General features: G+C 41.6%; 1 protein-coding gene across 15 annotated transcripts in view; it reads right to left on the bottom strand.

Moving 5' to 3' along the window:
* LOC102923154 (protein FAM156A/FAM156B) overlaps nt 1-17,984 on the bottom strand; it is a 53,383-nt gene extending 35,399 nt beyond the window's left edge. For 7 of the 15 annotated variants that reach the window (XM_076562152.1, XM_076562165.1, XM_076562167.1 and 4 more), the window contains exons 1-3: nt 17,256-17,391; nt 16,543-16,728; nt 12,287-12,400 (exon numbers count right to left, since the gene is read on the bottom strand). The gene's annotated coding sequence lies outside the window, so the exon portion shown is untranslated. Of the gene's footprint in view, nt 1-12,286; nt 12,401-14,056; nt 14,107-16,542; nt 16,729-17,255; nt 17,493-17,708; nt 17,774-17,855 lie in introns of those variants that run through there. The other 8 variants (XM_076562151.1, XM_076562164.1, XM_076562155.1 and 5 more) reach the window with 7 other exon arrangements.
* Nucleotides 17,985-17,988: the final 4 nt, after the last annotated feature.

The following is a 17,988-nucleotide window of genomic DNA, read 5'->3' as shown; positions in this document are numbered from 1 at the left end:
ATTCTAAATATTTTCCTTATACCCACAGAAAGTACAGTTCCCCACCCCTCATCCAAGAAGCTTCTCTTTGCAACACACAGAGACCACTACAAAAATCCATAACTGGTCAAAATGCAGAGAACAGCTGATCACAGGGTGCCCAGCCCCAACTATAACACATCCCTCACACCTAAAACGAAGATAACAATGAGGAAGTGAGGAAGAAAAGACTGTAAGAACCAGAGAACTGGGAAGGCTGCTGAAAGATTGTATCACCCAGAAATGACAGGGAAGTGTCACCCATGATACATCAACAATATGGCTGTATAAATAAAACATGAAAAAGTACAATACTGATAGGCATACTGACACGGAAAGGGGAAATCCCAAGGGGCCCCACCCCTAGACAGAGAAATGCAGGCAACTAAGAGAGGAAGAATTAGATTTCCCAAGAGATGAGCACCCTAATTGGTTATCCAATACCAAATGCTCAGCCCTGAAACATACATACAATTAACACTAAACAAACTCAGCAGTGTGTGTGTGTGTGTGTGTGTGTGTGTGTGTGTGTGTGTGTGTGTGTGTGTGAAAACAGGTAATGAATTTGAGAGGAAGCAAGAAGAGGGGTCATAGGAGATGTTGGAGGGAGGAAAGGAAAGGGAGGAAAGGTAAGAAAATAAGGTGAGTTCTTTCATTATAGTATCTCTTGACTTGCTCTTAGTCCTGCATTAATATGCCTGCAAGAGTCCCTCTTACTACCTCACCGCCATCCCATGGGACTCCACCTCTTGATGTGAACCCAGGGTCCCCCTAGCTATTTCCTGCTACCCTCTCAGCCATCCCTTCTAGCTCAACTCCATTCTTTTGGGTCACTCACCAACTTGCAGAAACACTTTCTACCCAGGGACCCTCAGTAACCACACGGGGTTGGGACTCAGGTAGGCAATATTTTCGTTTTCTTCTCTCATGCAATACAACCCAACCCAAGTTTCCCCTCCTTCCCCTCCTTGCACTCCTCCTAACCTCCCCCTGCCATCTTCTCTCTTCCCCAGATCCACTCCTGGGTTTGTACCTAGTCTTCCTGAATCTTGTCATGCTGTGTTGGGTTGATATCCCTGGGAAGTAGGCGATTTTCACTATCCATCTTGTCATGCATTCCCATCTCTCCAGAAATACTCTCAAGCCCTGCTGCAGCCTGCCTGCAGGAGCCCTTCCTCCCATTCACCTTCATTCGCTGCCTCTTGGGTGTGGACCCAGGGTCTCCCTGGCGCTTTCCCACAGGCCCTCTCAGCAAGTCTCCCTAGACCATCTTCATTTCTTTGTGTCACCTGCCAACCCACAGAAACACTCTCTACCAGTAGCCCACAGCCACTACACTTGGCTAGGATCCAGAGTAGGCAGCAGCAACAAAAGAACAAAACACCCACCCAACAAAGACAAGTCCAGATGCATACACAAAGGAACACCTCAAGCGTCATAAATTCCAGATACCTAGATCCCCTTGGTTTCTGTTTCCTCTCCGGTCTTCTTATCTGCGTGGCCTGTGGTTGAGCAGAAAGTCTCTACCCAACTTGGGGGCTGAGACAAGGTGACAAGGAGTGGAGAGAGGATTAGGAATAGGGAGGGGGTACTGTGAGAGTGGGGGAGGTCCATAGGCTAGAGGCCTACCTGGTCTCTGTTTGAGCTGGGGGGTCTCTTATCAGAGGTCTGAGTTGGACCTTGGATATGGCAAAGGGGAGGGGAAGGAGGATTGGGAATAGTGTCAGAAGGAGGAACTGAGAAAGTATAGGAGATCAGTGGACAGGGAAACTGTCTGGAATTCTGGTGGTAGGAGGTGTTGCCTCTAGTCCAGCAGGAAATCTCTCTCTGAGTTTGCCTACCTGTTCTTCTGACTGATGTGGGCTGCACTTGAGCAGGGGATATCTGCCTGAGTTGGGGATGGGAACATGGCAATGGGGGTGAGGAGTGAGGGTGCATGAATCTCCCTGGGAAGGGGAAGTAGAATAGATTTTGCAGGTGGACTGGGGATGCGTGGAGATGGGAACAGGAGGGATCAGGCAGTAGAAACCTAGTGTAGTGGAAACTCCCTAGAATCTATGAGGGTGACCCTAGAGAGAACCCCTAGTAATGGGAGATACAGAGCCTAAACAGACCATCTTCTGTAGCCAGGCAAGGATCTCAGTGGTGGGACTGGGACACCAACCCAGCCACAAAACCTTCAACCTACAATTTGTCCTGTCTACAAGATGGCTGGGGTAAAAGTAGCACAGAACTTGTGGGAGTGGCCAACCAATAATTGGTCCAGCCTGAGACCCATGCCATGAGAGGGATCCCACTCATGACACTGCCTGAAGGGCCAGGAACCAGAGGCTAGATAGCCTAGAGTCCTAGGATAGAACCAAATATAACTGGCCAGAAAGAAAAAGTCAATGAGGTGATTCCTAATGATATTCTGCTATACTCACAGAATGGTGCCTAGCCCAATTGTCAACAGAGAGGCTTCATCCAGCAACTGATGGGAACAGGTGCAGAGACCCACAGCCAAGCACTGGGTAGAGCTCGGAGAACCCCACAGAAGAGTGGGAGGAAAGACTGTAGGAGCCAGAGAGGTCAAGGACATCAGGAGAACACAGCCCACAGAATAAACTAAGTAGGGCTCATAGGGGCTCACAGAGACTGAAGCGACAACCACAGAACCTTCATGAGTCTCTGCTATGTCCTCTGCATATATGTTATGATTGTGCAGCTTGGTATTCTTTTTTTTTTTTTTTTTTTTTTTGGTTTTTTCGAGACAGGGTTTCTCTGCGTAGTTTTGCGCCTTTCCTGGAGCTCACTTGGTAGCCCAGGCTGGCCTCGAACTCACAGCGATCCGCCTGGCTCTGCCTCCCGAGTGCTGGGATTAAAGGCGTGCGCCACCACCGCCCGGCCAGCTTGGTATTCTTGTGGGACTCCTAACAGTGCAAGTGAGGGGTGTCTCTGACTCTTTTGTCTGCTCCTGGGATCTTTTTGTTCCTACTGGGTTACCTTGTTCAGCCTTGATACTAGATACTTGATACTTTGTACCTAGTCTTGTAACTTGTTATGCAGTGTTTCAGTTGATACCCTGGGAGGCCTGCTCTTTCCTGAAGGGAAATGAAGGAGGAGGAGTGGATCTTGGGGAAAGGGTAGGTGGAGGGAAAGGACTGGGAGGAATGGTGGGAGGGGAAACTGTGGTAGAGATGTATTGTATGAGAGAAGAATAAATTACAAAACGTTTGTAGATGGAAAAAAAAAGAAATGGATAGGTAAGAAAAAGAAAATGTTAAATAAAAAAATTGCAGGTACAAGATACCCAGGAAATCTGGGACACTATAAAAAAGACTAAACTTACAAATGAGTATAGAGGAAAGAAAAGAAACCCAGAAATATTTTCAAAAACACAGAAAATACTTTCAACAAGATCATAGAAGAAAAATTTTCTGACCTAAAGAAGGAGATGTCGCCGGGCGGTGGTGGCGCACGCCTTTAATCCCAGCACTCGGGAGGCAGAGGCAGGTGGATCTCTGTGAGTTCGAGGCCAGCCTGGACTACCAAGTGAGTTCCAGGAAAGGTGCAAAGCTACACAGAGAAACCCTGTCTCAAAAAAAAAAAAAAAAAAAAAAAAAAGAAGGAGATGTCTATACAAGAAGCATACAGAACACCAAATAGACAGGACCAGAAAAGTAAGTCCCCTCAGCACATAATAATCAAAACACTAAATGTACAAAACAAAAAAAAGGATATTAAAAGTTGCAAGGGAAAAAGACCAAATCATATATAAAAGCAGACCTATTAGAATTACATCTGACTTCTCAATGGAGGCTCTGAAAGCCAGGAGGGCCTAGACAGATGTTCTACAAGCTCTGAGAGACCACAGATGCAAGTCCAGACTACTGTACCCAGAAAAACAACTGGTCACAATTAACAGAGAAAGAAAAACATTCCAAGATCAAACCAAATTTAAAAAATTTCTATCTACCAATCCATCTCTGTAGAAGATGCTAGAAGGAAAATTTTAGTCTTAAGAATCTAACTATACCCAAGAGTCCACAAAGAATAAATAATCCAAGAACAGTAAATCAAAAGAGGGGAAGAAAAGTCCACAACACAAAAACAAAATAATAGAAATAAATAAACACTGCCCATTCTCAATTGCCCAAGACACAGACTAACAGAGTGAATTCGAAAACAGGATCTATCCATCTGCTGCATCCAAGAAACATACCTCAACATCAAGGATAGATATTACCTCAGAGTAAAGAGTTAGGAAAAGATATCCCAAGCAAATGGACCTAAGAAGCAAACTGATGTAGCCATTTTAGTATCTAACAAAATAGACTTCAAACCAAAACTAATCAGAAGAGATAGTGAAGGATACTACATACTCATCAAAGGAAAAAAATCCAAGGACATTGCAATTCTTAACATCTATTCACCAAACCCAAGGGCAACCAAATTTGTAAAAGAAACACAACTACTGCTTAAATCACATATTGACCCTCACCCACTGATAGTGGGAGACTTCAGTACCTCACTCATGCCAATAGACTGATCATCTTGACAAAACAAACAGAGAAATCATGGCATTAAATAATATTAATAAATCAAAGATACCTAACAGACGCCTAAAGAACATTCTACCCAAACACAAAAGAACATACTTTCTTCTCAGCAGCCCATGGAACATACTAAAAAACTAACCACATATTAGGACACAAAGCAAGTCTCAACATATATTTTTTTTAATTTTTGAAATAATACCCTGAATTATACCCATAATGCCCATACCACCTGGACTAAAGCTGGATATCAACAAGAGTAGACACAGCAGAAAGTATACAAACTCATGAAAACTGAACAAATCACCACTAAATGAAAACTGTGTTAAGACAAAAATCAAGAAGGAAATTAAAAAGCATTTTTAAATTGAATGAAAATGAAAACGCAATATACCCAAACCTTAAGGACAAAATGAAGTAAGTTCTAAGAGTAAAATTCATATCATTAAGTGCCCACATTAAAAAAAAACTGGAGAGATCCCATATTAATAACTTAATGACACACTTGAAAGCTCTAGAAGAACAAGAAGAAATAAACTCTAAAAAGATTGAATGGAAAGAAAAAGATCAAACTCTGTACTGAACTCAAAGAAATAGGAAAAATATGAAATATAAACATACTGAAAGACAAAAACCACATGATCATCTCATTAGATGCAGAACGGACCTCTGATAAAATCCAACAGCCCTTCATGATAAAAAGTCCTGGAGATATTAGGGAAACAAGGGACATATCTCAACATAAAAGGCAGTTCACAGCAAACCCATAGCCAACACCAACATAAATGAATAGAAACTCCACTAAGCAATTCCACTAAAATCAGGAACAAGACAAGGAAGTTCACTCTCTCCATATCTATTCATTATAGTACTTGAAGTCTTAGCTAAAGCAATCAGACGACTGCAGGATATCAAGGGGATAGAATAGGAAAGGACGAAGTCACAGTATCTTTATTTACAGAGGTTATGCGAGCATAGACAAGTGACCCTAAAAGTTCTATCAGAAAACTCCTAAAGCTGATAAACACTTTCAGCCAAGGTGGCTAGCTAGTTAATTATAAAATTAACTCACAAAAATCAGTAGCCCTCCTATATACAAATGACAAATGGATCAAGAAAGAAATCAGGAAAACAACAACTTCCAAAATAGTCACAAATAATATAAAATATCTTGGGATAACTCTAACCAAGCAAGTGAAAGACTTATGTGACAAAATTTTAATATATTAAAAAAAGAAATTGAAGAAGATGTAAGAATGTGGAAAGATCTCCCATGCTTATGGATTGGTAGGATAAATAAAGTAAAAATGGCCACCCAACCAAAAGTAATCTATAGATTCAATGCAGTCTCCATCAAAATTTCAACACAATTGTTCATAGATCTTGAAAGGACAATTTTCAGTTTCATATGGAAAAACAAAAAACCTAGGACAGCTAAAACAATCCTGAATAATGTAAGGAGTGTTGGAGGTATCACCATCTCTGACCTCAAATGTTACTACAGAGCTATAGTATTAAAAACAGCATGGTAGTGGCATTAAAAACAGGTATATCAGTCAATGGAATTGAATTGAAGTTCTAGACTTAAATTCACACACTATAGACACCTAATTATTTACCAAGAAGCCAAAAATACACACTGGAGAAAAGACAGCATCTTCAGCAAATGATGATAGTCCAACTAAGATGGCTGCATGTAGAACAATCCAATTGATTCATATTTATCACTCTGCACAAAACTCAACTCCAAATAGACCAAAGACCTCAACATAAAACCAGATAAAATGAACCTGATAGAGGAGATAGAGGGGAATAGCCTTGAATGCATTGGCACAGGAAAAGACTTTCTGAACAGAACACCAGTAGCACAGACACTAAGATCAACAACTAATAAATGGAACCTCATGAAACTGAGAAGCTTCTGCACAGCAAAAGTCACCAATATTCAGACAAAGTAGTAGACTACAAAATGGGGAGAAAATTTACCAGCTACACATCTGATAGAGGGCTAATATCCAAAATATATAACAAATTCAGAAAACTATGTGTCAAAAAATATTTTAAAATGAGGTATAGATCTAAAGAGAGGAAACTCAAATGGCTAAGAAATGTTCAATATCCTTATCTGTCAGGGAAATGAAAATCAAAACTTCCTTGAGATTTCATCTTACACCTGTCAAAATGGCTAAGATCAATAACACAAGTGACAGCTCATGCCAACAAGGATGTGGAGTAAGGGGAACATTCACCCATTGGTGGTTGGAGTGAAAACTTGTACAGCCACTATAGAAATTAGTGTGGCAGATCCTCAGGAAGATGGGAATTGATCTACATCAAGATGCAGTTATACCACTCTTGAGCATATACCCAAAGGATGCTTCATCCTACCACAGAGACAGTTGCTTAACCATATTCATCGATGTTCTATCCATAATAGCCAGAAATTGACAACAATCTAGACGAATTGATTTTTAAAATGTGGTACATTTACACAATGGAATATTACTCAGCCATTTTTAATGAAATCATGAAATTCACATGTAAATAAAAAGAACTAGAAAAAACCATTCTGAGTGAGAGACCCAGAAAGACAACTATGGCATGTAATCACTTATATGTGGACAGTAGCTGTCAGGTCAACGATAACCAAGCTATACTCCAGAGAACCACAGGGGTTATATATAGAGTAAGGGACTGAGGGAAGGAACAGATAGATCTCCCTACGAAAGGGAAATAGAATATATAGTTATAGATGGATGGTGGTTGCTGAAATGGGAGGATCAAGTTGGCAAGGGGCAGGAGTGAGTGGGATGAAGAAGGAAATACAGGGAGAGACAGCTAAAATTAAGTGCCATTAGTGGAGTAGTAAGAAAACCTAATACAGTAGAAGCTTCCTAAAATATATACATATATGAAGGTGATCTAAGTGAAATTGCCAAATGATGAGGGAGACAGAGCACCAGTTGGACATCTCTTGTCACCAAATGAAGCTTCCAGTCCCAGGATTGAGTTACATGTAATTGAGTTATTGGTCAAAGGGGTCCCATGAGAATCCCCAAACAACACAGACTATTGCCAAGACTATAGGTTACTCTCCAAAAACTGCCGGCAAGGTCCTATTGTTAAAGACAACACTTAGCACAACTCATTGAACAAGGAGAAGTCAAGCTGGTGCCTACATAGAGCCTTCACCCCCCTCTTTGGTACAGGCACATACTCTGCATGCTTTCAAAAGAGAAACACAAGAAGCCACAAACCCTTTATCTACAATGGTGTACTGCCTGCAAGATATGCTAGGGCAATTGTAGCACAAAGCTTGTGAGAGTAACCAACCAATATCTGATCTGACATAAGGCCCACTCCACGAGATGGAACCCATACCCAACACAGCTTGTGTGACCAAGAACCTCAGACTAGATAGCCCAGGGACTTGAGGCAAAACCAAATACTATAGTTCTACTAAAGGAAAGTAACAATAAAATGACTCCTAATGACATTCTGCTATACTCAGACCAATGCCTTGCTCAGCCATCATCAGAGAAGCTTCCTCCTGCAGCAGATGGGAACAAATACAAGAACCACAGGCAGATATTGTGCAGAGAGTGGGAGACCTTGGAACACTCAGCTCTAAATGGGATGTCTCCATCAAATCCCTCCCCTCAGGGCTCAGTGAACCTTGCAGAAGGGGAGACAGAAAGACTGTAAGAGCTAGAGGGAATGGAGGACACCAAGAAAACGAGGCCCTCTAAATCAACATGAGCAAAGCTCATGTGAACTCAGAGACTGAGGTAGACTGCACAGGGCTTGCATGAGTCCACACCAGGTCCTTAGCATACATATTGTGGCCTCCAGTTTAGTGTTTTAATGGGACTCCTGAGTGTGCAAACAAGTGAGTCCCTGAATCTTGTACCTTCTCCAGGACTCTTTTCCTTCTCTTTTTCTATTTTGTCCAATTCCGATGCATTACTTTTTCTTTCATTTTATCTTATTTTATTTTATTATTATCCCTTAGAAGCCTGGTTTTTTTCTAGTTAGAGACAAAAAGGGAGTGGATCCAGATGGGAGCAGAGGTAGGGAGGAACTGGGAGAGGTAGAGGGAGGGGAAACCTTAATCAGGTTATATTATGTGAGAAAAAAATCTATTTTCAATAAAAGGGGAAAAAAGATTATCCACTGTGGGGTGTTTATCCACCACCCCCACAGTTCCCCAGAGTTTTCTTGAGTGCGAGCAGCAGGAAATATTAGATAGAAGGATTTATAGTGGAGAATCTTGCAGAGATAAACAGATAGAAAATAAAGGATAGCCTCGAGAGGGCCTGGAACCTATTCCAACGGCCCCGACTGTCTCTACCCCAGGGTTTTTATAGAGACGCCAAGGGGTGGAGCAAAAGACCTCCTCCCCCAGCACAGCCAAGTGCAGACCATCTCAGACACCTGCACTCAGGCCCGTGGTCCTGATCATCCTCTATTCGGACCTGCTGGGTAAAGCCACGAGGAACCCAAGAATGGGCTCCCACAATCCACCACCATCAAGTTGGCTTCATCCCAAAGATGCAAAGATAATTCAACATTCATAAATCAATAAACATAACTTACCACATAAACAGACTAAAAGACAAAAACCACATGATCTTCTTATTGGATGGAGAAAAGATCTTTGACAACATCCAACATCCCATCATGATAAAAACCTTAGAGAGACTTGAGGATACAAGAGACATACCTTAACATAATAAAGGGAGTTTACAGCAAGCCCATAGCCAACAGCATCCTAAATGAAGAACTCAAGGCAATTCTGCTAAAATCATAAACAAAACAAGGATGTCCACTCTCTCCATACCTGTTGGATATACTCATTGCTAGAGCAATTGGACAGCTGAAAGAAATCAAGAGATACAAATTGGAAAGGAAGAAGTCAAAGTATCTTTATTTGCAGAAGATATGATTTTACACATAAAGGACCCAAAAGACTCTACCAGGAAACTTCTACAACTGATAAGCACTGTCAGAAAAGTAGCAGGGTACAAAATTAATGCATAAAAATCAGTAGTCCTCCTATATAAAAATTAAACACAAAATGAGAAAGAAATCAGAAAAAATGGTGCTTTCACAAGAGTGTCAAAAAAAATAATATAACTTGGGATAACTCTAATCAAGCAATGAAAGACTTATATAATAAAAATTTTAAGACACTGAAGAAAGAAATTGAAGAAGACACATGAAGATGGAAGATCTCCCATGTTCATGGACCTATAGGATTAATATTGTAAATATGGCCAGCCTACCAAAAGCAATCTATAGATTCAGTGCCATCCTCATCAATATTTCAACACATCTCTTCACATAAATTTAAAAAAATCTTCAAATTCTTACAGAAACACAGCAAAAATAGGTTAAATAAAATTATCCTCAATAATAAAAGAATTGCTGGGGTTATCATCATCCCAGATTTCAAACTATAGAACTATAGTAATAAAATAGCATTATAATGTGATAATAAAAAAACAAGACACATTGATCAGTGGAATAGAATTGAAGACTCAGGCATAATTTCATACACCTATAGACACCTGATTTTTAAAAAGAAGCCAAAAATACACACTGGGGAAAAGACAGAATCTTCAACAAATGGCACTGGTCCAACTGGACAGCTGCATATAGAAAAATGCAAATAAATCCATACTTATCACTGCAAAAAACTCAACTCCAAGTGGGTCAAGGACCTCAACATAAGATCAGATACTCTGAAACTGATAGAAAAGAGAGCAGCGAATAAGCTTGAACTCAATGGCATGGGAAAGGAATTTCTGAACAGGACATTGATAGCACAGGCATTAAGCCCAACAATTAACAAATGGAGCCTAATGAAGCTAAAAAAGCTTCTATACAGCAAAGGACACTATCATTCCACCAATGTGGCAGCCTACAGAATGGGAAAAGAGCTTTACCAATTATACATCTGGTATAAGGTTAATATCTAGAGTAAACAAAGGAGGAAAAAAGCCCTGAACATCAAGAAAACAAATAGCCCAATTTAAAAATGGGATGTAGAATTAAACACGGAGTTCTCCAAAGATGAGACTCAAATGGCTAAGAAACACTTAAAGAAATGTTCAACATCCTCTGCCATCAGGGAAATGCAAATTAAAATGGCTTTGAGATTTTATCTTACCCCAGTCAGAATGGCCAAGATCGATAAAACAAATGGCAGCACACGCTAGTTTGAATGCAGGGGAAAGGAAGCATTTACCCATTATTGGTGAGAGTGCAAACTAGTATGGCCACTATGGAAATGAGTGTGGAGGTTTCTCAAAAAGCTGAAAATCAATCTACCACAAGCTCAGCTCTAACACTCTTGGGCACATACCCAAAGGACTCTACATCCTACTACAGAGATAATTGCTCATGCATGTTCATTGCCGCACTATTCATAATAGCCAGAAATTGGAAACAACCTAGATGCCCATCAACTGATGAATGGATAATAAAATGTGGTACATTTACGCAACAGAATACTATTCATTTGTTAAGAAAAATGAAATTATGAAATTTGAAGGTTAATGGATGGAGCTAGGAAAAAATCATTCTGACTAAGGTACTCCAGACTGGAGAAAAAAAAGACAAAACAAAACCAATATTGCAACTTTTCTCTTGCAAGATGATGCTAGCTTTTAGGTTTTCTATATGTGTGTTTCCATGCAAATAACCAGAGGTTACTGCTATCATTCTGCTAAATGAACATAGCAATCAAATGATTCTTAATGACATGTTGCTATAGTCATAGGGCACAGTATCACTCAGTCCTCATTAGAAAAGCTTCTTCTTGCCATAGATAGTAATTAACAAAGAGATCTACTATGGGACAATGTACAGAGAGAGGCTTTGGAGCACTTAGCCCTAAAAGGGATGTCTTTATTAAAACTCTTAAGGATCAGTGATCTACGGGAAAGAAAAGGAGGGAAGATTACAAGAGCTAGGGATGGTAGATGACTCCTAAGAAACAGCCACAACAGAATTGACCCACATATGAACTCACAGAGACTGTGACAGCATGCACAGGACCTACACAAGTTCAAACCAGACAAAATTTCAGCACTGAGAAGGGAAGTGGATACAAAATCCCACCCATAACCAAGAAACAATTTGTAGTCAATACCTGTTGGGAAGGGGAAAATCAGCTTTCTTCAATGGAGTGTTACTGGGAATATCAACCACACTTCAGGGCAGGCCCCATGCTCAGGAATAGTTGGCCAACACAAAATGAACTCCATGATTTTTTGTGTGTATTTTGTTTTGGATTTTGTACTGATGTGGTTTGGATTTTCTCTTGTTGATTTTCTTCTTTGTCTGTTTTGATTTTTTGTTTTTTGATTTTCCTGGGTTGTTTTGGTTTTTTTTTGAGAGAGCACATGAAGTTGTGTGGTTAAGGATGTGGGGACAATATGGGAAGAGCTGGGGGATGGGAGATAATATGATCAAAATATATTGTATGGAAATAATTTTTAAACAAAAATTTAAAAAATAAACACATGCACACAAACTAAAAAAGAAAAAAATGTTGTGATAAGAACTGATTCAGAGTTGTTAGCCAGTGAGGTCCCATAGACCACCCTCCCAAAGCAATACAGGCCATTGCCATTGCTCTTGGTTACACCCCAGAACTTGACAGTAAGATCCTGTTGCTAAAGATACCACATACTTGAGTCATTGAACATAAAGATGTTACTAACCTGAAAGCTTCATCCCTGTTGGCTAGCTTTCAAGATGATGCGTACTACCAGAGTAGAAAAGCAATTCTCGATCACACTCAGCTGTGAATCCTGTCAGCTACAATAATAACTGGCCTGAAAAGACATGTCCGTTAGTGCAATTATGACATCAACATCATGGGAATAACCAACCAATTTCTCATTGGATATAAGTCCCACTCCACAAGATGAAACCCATATATAGGACCATTATCAGGCCAACAACCTGTGACTAGACAGGTCATAGGCCCTAAGGGAGAACCCCTTACTATTAGCTTCTGAAAGAGGGGAAACGGTTTTCTCTAAGTGTGTTACCCCTAGTTAGTCAACTACACTCTAGTGAAAGACTACACACTCCAAGAATAATTCATTGGGCAGCACAGATTGGTCTTGAGGAATGTTTTTTAAAAGGATACAAAGTTGGGTGGATAGGGGAGAGGTGGTGGATTCCGGAAAAATTGAGGCAGGGTAAATATAATCAAAACATGTTGTATGAAACTCACAAAGAACTAATAAAAAAAATTAAGCCCATGGTTGGAGCAGTGTTGGATCCAATGGTAGAATCTTCTATTATTATGTTGCCAATCACCATGCTGTCAATTTGTGTTCTAAATATTTTTATTTATCTATAAATACCTACAGACCTAGAGTGCTCTCACTTTGGTGAGAGAAGCTTCCTTTTGCAGTGGGCTACAGTCAGTGCAGAGATGCCTAACTGGTCTGAGTGCCGAGAAGAAAAGACCTGAGTGAGTGTTCATCCCTCAATGGGACATCTTTATCACACACACATATACCCCTCCAGCCAAGGAATGTGTGCATGAGTGTGTATGTGTGTGTGTGTATGCGTGTGTGTTCGTGTGTGTGTCTCTGTGTGTGTTTTGTGTGCTACTTTTCTATTTATATGATAAAACACCATGACCAAAGGCAACTTAAGGAAGAAAAAATTTATTTTTGGCTTATGGATCCGGAAGGACAAAAGTCCATAATGGTGAGGTAGAGGTATGGTAGCAAGCAGCAGACATGGTGGCAGAAACAGGAAGCTGAGAGCTGACATCTTGAATAATAAGCATGAAGCAGAGATAATGACCTAGAAATGGCACGACACTTTTCATCACAAAGCCCACCTCCAGTGGCATACTTCCTCCAGCAAGTTTGCACCACCTCAGTCTCCGCAAACAGTGCCACCAACCGGGGAAACAAATGTTCAAATACCTGAGCCTATTTGGAACACTTCTCACTTAGACTACTCTAGCATGAAGTTAGGAGGGGGAGGTATTAGGTGGTGTGCTGGGAGAGTAGGAGAGAAAAAGGGGGAGAGGGGTAGATATCATATTTCATTGTATTCATGTGTGAAATTCTCAAAGAACTTTTTTTTTTTTTTTTTTTTTTTTTTTTTTTTTTTTTGGTTTTTCGAGACAGGGTTTCTCTGTGTAGCTTTGCGCCTTTCCTGGAACTCGCTTTGGAGACCAGGCTGGCCTTGAACTCACAGAGATCCGCCTGCCTCTGACTCCCGAATGCTGGGATTAAAGGCGTGTACCACCACCGCCCGGCCTCAAAGAACTTTTAATAACGACTTTAATAATGTCTTCTTCTTCATCTTTTTAACTCATTACTGGGAGCATTTAGAAGGGAGGAAGGCCTAGTTTTTGTATTAATCCTGTCTCATAACCCTGATAATTTTTCTAATTCTAATCATCTTAAATACATTTTAATATTCTATTCAGTCATACTTGTAAATATTTGCATGCTTACTTTTCTCATGTCTTTTCTCTCTTTATCAGAGCTTTATTTTTGTGTAACTGAAATACAAATAAAATAGTGTTTAATATAAATAATTTCTTCTTTATCTTAATTTTCTTTATTTTTGAGACTTCCATATACATGTGCAATAGAATATGATCATATTTAGAAAGCATGACCATTTAGCAAAATAACAATAGCAGGATCTACCTTAGGGTCTATGACCTTCCCAGCCATGGGATTTTGACCAGAATTACAGTACCTGGAATGAAAATCCCCGCTATGGAGAAGGCCTCAAGTCCAATCAGAAAGTGCTTAAAATTTGTACCGTAGAATTTGTACCGCTATTGCACCAATGGGTACTTCTTGCCTGGCAGATCATAATTGTAGCATGCAAGGTCCAGCACTTGGTAAGACCATTGATAGTGGTTTTTCCTCAGCTACCAGGCAAGTGAGCACCTTCTGGCAGTATGAAAACCAGCCAGAAAGGAGGAAGACGTTTCCTGTTCAGTGTGAGACTGATTTCTCTATGCCCTGCAACGAAAGTGTGTGGTAGAACCTTACTGGATAGTTCCAGTGGAGAGTCAAGTACAAGAGCGATAGCCTGTGTTATTTTGGAGACACTGGAGCTTCCTTGACCAAAATCTCATAGGGAGGTATCCCACGCCCTGTACTGCAATTTTTATCTTGAGCCTTTTTTATATTGTTCTTGCACTGGCCAAGACTTTCAGTACAGTTTGAAGAAAACTGATTGCAGTGGGCAGCCTAGTCGTGTTCCCAATCTCAGGAAGTGTTCTCCTTTGCTTTCCTGCTGCTGTAATATACTCTGGCCAAAAACAGCTTGAGGAGGGAGAGGTTTATTTTGTCTTCCACTTCCAGGGCCATCACTGAGGGAGGTCAGGATAGGAACATAGAAGCAGGAGCTAAAGCAGAGACCACTTACCAGCCATGGCTTGCTCCACTTGCTTTCTAATACCACGGGTGGCACTTCCCACAATGGTCTGAGCCCTCCCAGATCAATCACTAACCAAGAAAATGCCCCACAGACATGCCCACAGGCCAGTGTGCTAGAGGCAATTCCTTAATTGAAGTTCTCTCTTTCCAGGTGACTAGTTTGTATCTTGACAAAAGCTAACCAGCACAAGAAGCATTCAGTATTTCCCCATTAGGTGTGCAGTCTGAAACCATGGTATTTTAACAACCTTCTTTAAATTCTTAGGAAACTGAAGTTTGTTATGAGGTTTTTTTTTTTTTTTTTAGGCTTTTTCAAGACAGGGTTTCTCTGTGTAGTTTTGGAGCCTGTCCTAGATCTCGCTCTGTAGACCAGGCTGGCCTGGAACTCACAGAGATCCATCTGGCTCTGCCTCCCAAGTACTGGGATTAAAGGCGTGCGCCACCCCCCACCTGGCTGCTATGAGTTCTTTTTGCTTGTTGGTTATGGTACTTTTCCTTTGCGCCTGTTAAGAGAATCATAATTGTTCTCCAATCACCTGAAGAATTCTCATAAAATTAGAAAGTGAGTAGGGGAGCAGTTCTCTGAATATTTTGTGGAACTTACTATTGAACAGTCTCTGAGCCTGGAAAGTGTGCATGTGTGTACATGCACAGAGAGGCCAGAGCAGAACTTCAGATGTTTCCCTCTATTGCTCTCCACATAAACGCCTTGAGAAAGGGTCTCTCACTGAACTGGAAGCTTGCCAGCAAGTTCTATGGACTACCTTGCCTCTGCCTGCCAATGGTAGGGTTACAGGCAGGCACAGCCATGCCACACTTTTACATGATTGCTACGGATTTGAACTTGGGTCTTCATGCTTACAGAACAAGTGTTCTTATCCACTGAGGCTGTCTCCCTAGCCTCATGAAGATTTCTCTGTATAAACCTTTTAAAATTACAAATTCACATTATTTAATAGTCATGATTGCTCAGATATTCTCTATTTTCTGTGACTTTGAATAAATTTTATCTGCCAAGAATTTTTCCGCTGTATCAAAAATTTCAAATTTGCAAGCATAAAATTCTAATTCCAATAGCCTCTCTTTATAATTTAATGTTATATAGTGTAGTGCTCCTTTTGTTCTGGATACTTTCTTACTTTCTGAATCATGATGTCTCAAGGATTCTTCAAAGAACCATTAACTCTGCTGATCTCTGCTGTGGCTCTATTCTCTATTCCATTATCAAGTCTACCATTTCCCTCCTTTAAGGCTACTTTATTATCTTTTTCTAACTTAAGACAGAAATCCAGCTCTTCCTTTTTAAGATAGATTAATTTAAAGCTACAAAAGTCTCCCTCCACTCAGCCCTAGAGGTATTTCACAAGATTTCAGGTGAAGATTTTCATTCTAGGTCAGTCCAAAATATTTTCTAATTTCCACTGTGAATTTATGTTCAGTGCATAGGATTTTATCCCTTTCTAAAGCATGGTGCCCAAATTTTAGAGATATAAAAATAACCACCTAAAGTTTTTCTAAAAATGTTTCACACCTCTCCCACCTACCAGATTTATATTTCCAGGGAGTAGGCCTTGGGACCTACATTTCACAAGTCCCAGAGGGATCCAGCTGCAGGTGCATGGCTTCCAAGCCCACGAGTTGGTAGCAGATCATGGGCTTCATAAGTGCAGGCAGCAAGTCTGATCCACCCAAGTCATCTGAGGCCAACACTGGACCGACATAAAGCTGTGCTTAATGAATGAACCAACAAATGATGGAAGAAAACAAATAAAATACAATTTTTATATCAAGAGAATTGGAATTGTTGAATGCTATAAGTTAGAGGAACCACTACAGCATCATTTGGTCCCCATTTAAACCGATTCAAAACAGAAATGCACTCCCTGGTCTTCACATTTGTGTTCACCAGGCCTTCTTCTCATCTTTTGCTTATTGCTGTCCCGGAACACAACCTTAAGTATGGATTCACGCCTGCCTCCTGGCCCAGAAAAGGTAGAAGTAGCACTGGAGATATCCTGACAGGGACTGTTCTGAGCTTGGTGTCTCGAACTCCTCCTCCACCTCCCTCCAAGCCAGCTCCCAGACCCTGCCCATAAAACTCCATTCTAAATGAGGTTATCTACCCTGTCTTCCAAGCCTTCCCATGCCAAGCCTGAGATATTTCCACCAAGTCTTTGTCCAAAACCAGACCCCAGACCTTTACAAGTCCTGCCCTCTCTACACGAGTAGCCTAAGCTACTCGGCTACTTCTCCTCACCTCCACGCAGGCTTCTCTCAAGTCAGAAAGGCCTGAGCCTGATTTTGTCAGCCAGCTATTGTCCTGGCAAGAACAGCCACCACACCAAGCATCCCCATTCAGTCAGCCAGCCAGCCAAGTTCTCCTGGTCTCGCCAGCCCCCTCCCCCAACCCCAGCCGCCCCGCCCCAGGGAGGACCTTGCTGGTGGCTGGGAGTCTCCCGGCTGCTCAGCCTCCCTTCTTCCCTCCCTTGCTCTCCCTGCTTCCCTCCCTCCTCCACCCGCCCCTCGGGCAGGGACTGTGCAAATCGAGGAGAGGGGAGGACCAACAGGCTACACAGGGTCCGGCTAAGGGGCCACGACTCCTCACTGAGACCCTATCCAAGCTAGGTGTTCCCCGCATCGTGGAACCTGGATTTGTGTGAAGCGGGGTGATTCCCGGGCCAGGAAGGTCCTTCCGGCAGGTCCACCATACCTTCGTCTCGCATCAGGACCCCTCTTGGATGCTCTGAGCCACCCTTCTCAACCCGGATCTAAAACCTGGGACACGGCTATCAGGCCAGCCTCTCTCTCCCTCCACCCCTCCCCCTCTTTCTGGCGTCCATCCCCTCCCCAACACCACCTCTGCTGCTGCCTCTGGCTGTGGACCTGCACCTCTTCTCCATCCTCGCCAGGCCGGGAGAGTGAGGTTAGCCTGGATGAGAGTGTGCCCCTAACCTGGGGCCCTCCCAGGCCATGGCTCGTGTGCTCCCAGG

This window comes from Peromyscus maniculatus, chromosome X, assembly GCF_049852395.1.
Source record: "Peromyscus maniculatus bairdii isolate BWxNUB_F1_BW_parent chromosome X, HU_Pman_BW_mat_3.1, whole genome shotgun sequence".
Lineage (NCBI taxonomy): Eukaryota > Metazoa > Chordata > Mammalia > Rodentia > Cricetidae > Peromyscus > Peromyscus maniculatus.
Note: the sequence above shows the minus strand (reverse complement) of the source record. Positions and strands in the feature narration are given on the sequence as shown.